This window comes from Quercus robur, chromosome 2 (genome assembly GCF_932294415.1).
Source record: "Quercus robur chromosome 2, dhQueRobu3.1, whole genome shotgun sequence".
Lineage (NCBI taxonomy): Eukaryota > Viridiplantae > Streptophyta > Magnoliopsida > Fagales > Fagaceae > Quercus > Quercus robur.
Genome location: NC_065535.1, coordinates 75,467,092 through 75,473,387, shown reverse-complemented (window position 1 = coordinate 75,473,387; position 6,296 = coordinate 75,467,092).

The window sequence follows — 6,296 nt, the reverse complement described above, 5'->3', positions numbered from 1 at the left end:
ACATCGTGTAGAAAACTTACTACCACAACCATGTGACAGTTTCGAGTCCATGGACTACATCTTTACTTAATCCAGTGTAACCACAAGTACTTTCACTTGTGACTTTGAGACTCCACTCAAAGGTTTCAGATCTTCTTTAAATTATTTACACAATAACTGAAGCAATCAACAAGTTCTTGACATAATCTTGATCTTGATAACTCTAAGTGTGTATGAAGGTAAACACCTCTAGATCTCACAAGAGATTCAACACACAACACATCAAAGACCTCTAAAACGTAGCTAGGGTTTATCCTTTTATACTTGAAGTAAAACATAAAACCCTACACGTCAAATCGGGCTTGGGCTGAGTTAGAAATTCTGTAGAAAAAAAATAATCTGCACGAGGTTCTATCGATTGAGTCTAATTTTCAATCGATCGAGCCTTGCAGATTTAGTCTAATAAATCCTGCAATCACTTGATTCCAATTTTACAGATAAACACACTTTGAGCAACCTAAATCTAGACTCTAAATTTTGATTATGGTTTGCCAACACATTACAAATTGAAGTTTTAATACATTTAATTCCTAAAATACATCATGAGCCAAAATAAAATGAAGTACATCAAGAAGCTACTAGATATAATCTATGTACCCCAAAACAAAAAACTCCCCCTATCCCCATGCACAATATGTACTCCCCCTTTTTGTGATGAAGTGCTAAAGGGTAATCAAGGCTCATCATCAAAAGGAGGTGGTGGAGGAGACCGTTAACACTTGCCAAATCAACACGTAAAGCTTGAAGCTCCGCAAGCACATCCACCAAAATTTGTCCATGCGCCACCTGAACAATCATGACAGTGTCTAGCATACTCCGTAGAGAAGCATTGCTCAAAGAAGAAGGTGGAGGATCAATAGCGGCGGTAGGATTAACAAACTCCTCAATAGAAGGATCACCAGATCGAGGAGGCCGAGATGCATCACCTGTGGAAGACTCAAATCTGGGGCGTTTAGAGCTAGCTTTCATCTGAGCTGCTCTTTGCCTAAGGAAGGTGGCAAGAAAGTCCAGACTTAACTCTGGACTTTTTTGCCTAAGCAAGAAAGTCCTCTAAACCCAAATCTAACAAAATCCTATGAATGAAAACAGGAAAGAAAAGACCATGCCCTTTCGAACTACTCCTATGAACCTCAACAAGTGATTGAATGAAAAGAGTAGGAAAACTCATAGGAGAATCGGTGACAAGAGCATACAAAAATGCACATCTCTCAATAGGAATGGTGTGCAAGTGAGAGATAGAGATAGGCCAAATAGAATGACAAGAAATTCGGAAAAACAAATAGTTGAGTTCAATAAGTTCATGAGAGGTGACACGAGGATTAGTACCCCACTGAATGGAAGTACTAGTGATGTAAGACATAATGTCATCGAGAGGAGGGACCTCGGTGTAAGGATAAACAAGTTGCTGTACCAAAGGTACATGAAGAGTAGAGGCCACTACCTTAGGAGTACTTCACCCCATATCCAACTCGTCACATGCTGGATGTTGGAATCATCGGAGTGGATAGAGAGGTTCAAGTAGAACTCTCTAATCAAAACAGCCGGAGGAGGATGATCTACATCTAAAAGAGGCAACCAACCCCTACGATCAAAACTCCTACATATCTCTAGATCAACCTCATCTAGAGTTACTTTACACTCAGCCCACTCCTTTCTATAAACATTTAGATTCTCATAGGTTTCTTGGTTTTTTGGGGTTAGAAACCTATCACTTTGGAAAATAGGGGTAGAGGGGGTGATGGTTTTCTTTGCTCTAGTCTTTCTAACCATGATGCTAAGAGTTGAAAAAAGAAAAAGAAAAAAAAGAACCAAGGGTAGACTACATTAGAGAGGGTTAGAGCACAAAAATATCAATGAATAACAATCTATATGATGCATGTAATGAATGCACGAATGATGCAGGCTCTAATGCATTGAAATTTGTTCAATTTTACTTCATAAACCATCAATTGACTTGAACATATAGTTTTAGACCAAAAACCCGAAATTTTGAAAAACCAAATTTCAAAAATCCTAACAAATTGATCAGTTTATCATCACACTAGTTAGATAACATCATATAATGACATAATCAACCAATAACACAAGTCAATCTCATCAATTTTAGCCAAATTGAACAAAATCCCCAATTTCACAAAGTTTCAAGCCCTAGAATTTCAAAATTTTCTCAAATCACAAAATTAATCAAATTAATGCATGGGAAACATGTTAATAACATCCAAGAATGAAAACCTATTAAACAAAATTGATTAAAAACAACTGATTTGAATAAAAATCCCAAAATCCCTAGGTTCGAAATTTTCAATAAAAATGCATGAAAATTGTGATTTTAATGAAAAAGAAGGGGTAATTAGGTCTTACCTGCACTTGAGGACAAAAACCCTTGAGAAATTTGAGGAAGAAAATGACAAAAAGGGTTTAGATTGGATCGGTCAAAGAAGAACAGTGAAAAAGTGTTTGAAAAGTTTGAAAAAGTATGAAGAACACGTGAGAAAAGATTTTTTAAAACACCTTCTAACCAAATTTTGATCGGTCGAAAATAAGCCTCGATTGATTGAAAAACAAATTCGATCTATCCAACATCAATCGAGCACCGATCAAGTCAGGCAGATTCAAACCTAAATTTTTATTGCATTTTTGATCGGTTGAGCAACAGCTTCGATCGGTTGAAAATTTGGGAAACTCAAAATTTTGAAGAACAGAGCAATTTAATGCAGGAACTCCTCAAAGCATAATGTTTCATGAATGAGATGCATGAGTATGAGATTAAAAGCTTTTCGAAAACATTTGAATGCAACCTAGATCTTCCAACAAGAAGTTTTTTTTAATCAAATTATCCTAAAAAACACAAACATTAAACATATTATGCATTAAAATCAAGGAATATATAATCTTGGATGGCCAAACCAAATTCACACACAATATCATGTACTAAGTTTAGCAAAGAATAACTTGTGTAGTGTGTGCAATTTGGCATTAATCCGAGGGTACACCTTATGTTTTTTTTGTGCATGTGCTACACTTTCTCGAGCACAAAATCTTATGATATACACTAAGGTGTTCGTGATTGGCTAGTAAATAGTGGTGAGATGGTTATTTATACCTTTCTCTTATGATTTTTTAGTCCTTACAATCAAAAGCATGTGGCTTCAAAATGAAGATCATGTGATTAAAAACTATAAACAATTCCCATACAACATGTACTACATAGCCAAAACTAGCAAAGTACAGTAAATTTAAGCTCATTCAAGCTAAATAAGGTACACAAGCATATTATGTAAAGATAATATGGTCAGCCTAGATTACAAGTCTAAGAGAAATAATGCAAAACACATTTTTCCTTCTTTCCCTTTTTAATTTTTATTTTTAATTTTTTTAAAAAAGGAATAACAAAAACAATCTATCATGAAATGCATGAATGTTATGCAATGCAAATTCTAAAAAAAAAAAAAAAAAAAAAAACAAAACAGCAAAAGGAGAATGGTCATAAAGAATATAGAGATGAAGCACAAGGATCATGTCAGAAAGACTCAATTAGATTGAGCATTTTGCATCCAAAACCTTTTAAGTGCAACTCTTGCATTGGAGTTATTATTCATATTAGAATGATGAGCAACTCTAGGATTGGTATAAAGGTTTAACACTTTTACCAACTTACCAATAAGTACCATAGGATCTTATGCATGAGGCACGGGTACTTTTGGTTTATTTGCTTACTTTGCAGCTTGCAACTTGAAACAGTTTGGATGTATATGCCCAGTTTTTCCACAAAAATGACAAACTCATAAAAGTCTATCATGCAACTTATCCTTAGGGAGGGTAGGATTCTTAGGCTTAGATTCTTTAAGATCAACCTTAATCTTCCTAGGAGGTGGTGTAACTTATACTGGTTGGACAATCTCACTCTTAGGGGGCTCAGAAGAAGAAACAAAATTTGTGGAATGAGTTTCAGATACAGAGATGCTATCTTCAAAACCTAGACCAGTTTTGTCTAAGGGAGACTTCTGAATACTCAATATGTGATCAAGTTTAGGACTAGCAGACCTATTTATTTGTTCTCTAGCAACAGATAATTTTAGTTTCAAATTCTTAACTTTATCAAGCAATACCATGTTTTCAGTCTTCATCTTATTAATCAATTCATTAGCATCAAACAATTTCAACAGCAAATTTTTCTTATTGAGTTCAAGAGAAGCAAATTTCTTTAAGCTTAAGTCAACATTCATAGCATCCTTTGCAGCAATTTTGCAAAACTTATTATAGGCTTCTTGCAAATTGGCATTCTTAGAGAGTTCCCCATCAGAAGGGTTCTCATCAACCACAACACTTTCATCAACTATAGCAGTAGCTATGAAAGTAATGAAATTTCCATCCTCATCACTACCAGACTCATGATCAGAAACTTCATCATCACTAAGGGTTTCAGCCATAGTTTTACCCTTTGATCTCAAGAAGGTAGGACATTTTGATTTCACATGACCATACCTTTGACAACCAAAATATTGTTGACCCAAGGAATTATTAGAGGTTTGACCTACTTTTTCTTTAGATTTATCAGTATTGTTCACTTTAGTGGATTCATTCATCTTAAAATTTCTAGGTTCAGCATTGTTTTTACCTTTTTTTTTTTTTTTTTTTTTTTTTTTTTTCCTAAGAGAGTTTCTAAAGTTTTTGGTAAGATAAGCAATCTCTGTAGAAGAGAGTTCATAATTAAATCCATTACCATCAACATCATCAACTGACTTAAGAGCCATTGATTTGGATTTGTTTGTCTTAGGTAGGTCTAGCTCATAGGACTGGAGAGATCCTACAAGCTCATCAATAGGGATGGAGTCTACATCCTTGCTTTCAGTAATGATAGTTACTTTGGGTCTAAAGTCCTTAGTCAAGGATTTAAGTATCTTCCTAACAATCTTAGGTTGATCATAAATTTCACCCAAATTATAAGCAGAGTTAATAATATCATTCAGTTTAGCATAGAATTCATCAAAACACTCATCATCAGACATTCTAGTACTTTCAAATCTAGTAGTTAACTGCTGCAGTTTGTTAATCTTAACTGCTTTTGTGTCTTTATGCACACTTTGGAGAATATTCCATGCAGTATGAGCAACCTCAACATTTGAGATTTTCTTGAATTCCTCTATAGAAACGGCATTAAAAATAGCATTCATGACTTTGCTATTAAAAGAGGCTGCCTTTTTTTGAGAAGTTGACCACTCGCTTACATGAGTAGTCGGTTTCTTCCATCCGCATTCAATGGAATTCCAAACTCTCTCATTAATAGATTTCAGGAATACTTTCATTCTTACTTTCTAGTAGGCATAGTTGTTCTCATCAAAGTGAGGTGGGGTCATAAGAGAGTGACTGTGTTCCATGATAATAGGGGTCAAGGATCAACTCTTAGATCAAAGGATCTAAATATAAGAGCTAACTTGCTCTGATACCACTTGTACGTTTTTAAACCTCTTAAAACACAAGTTGTTTAACCTAGTTATTTAGCCAAGTGATTACTTAGATAAATTATTTAGATCTAGGTTAACACAATCAAATCATATCATGTAAATAATGTGGAAATATAAAGAATACATGATATAATAACCTAGGGAAATCAAACCGGTAAAAAATCTGGGGAGGATTTAATCTAACTATCCTCAAGGTAAAACAGATCCATTATGAAAGAATTGAAGTTTTTACAATAGAACTTAGACCACTAACATCTTATTGCTACCTCGTGTAGAAAACTTACTACCACGACTACGTGATAACTCCGAGTTCACAGACTACTTCTTTCCTTGATCCACTGCAACCACGAGTACTCCTATTTGTGACTTTGAGACTCTACTTAAAGGTTTCAGATCTTCTTTAAATTCTTTATGTAGCAACTGAAGCGATCAACAAGTTCTTGACATAATCTTGATCTTGATAACCCTAAGTGTGTATGAAGGTAAACACCTCTAGATCTCACAAGAGATTCAACACACAGCACATTAAAGACCTCTAAAACGTAGTTAGAGTTTTTTTCTTTTATACTTGGAGTAAAACATAAAACCCTACACGTCAAACCGGACTTGGGCTAAGTTGGAAACTTTGCAAAAAAAATAATCTGCACGAGGTTCGATCGATCGAGTCTAATTTTTGATTGATCGAGCCTTGCAAATTTAGTCCAATAAATCCTGACACGTCAAACCGAGCTTGGGCTAAGTTGGAAATTTTGCCAAAAAAAAATCTGCACGAGGTTCAATCGATCGAGTCTT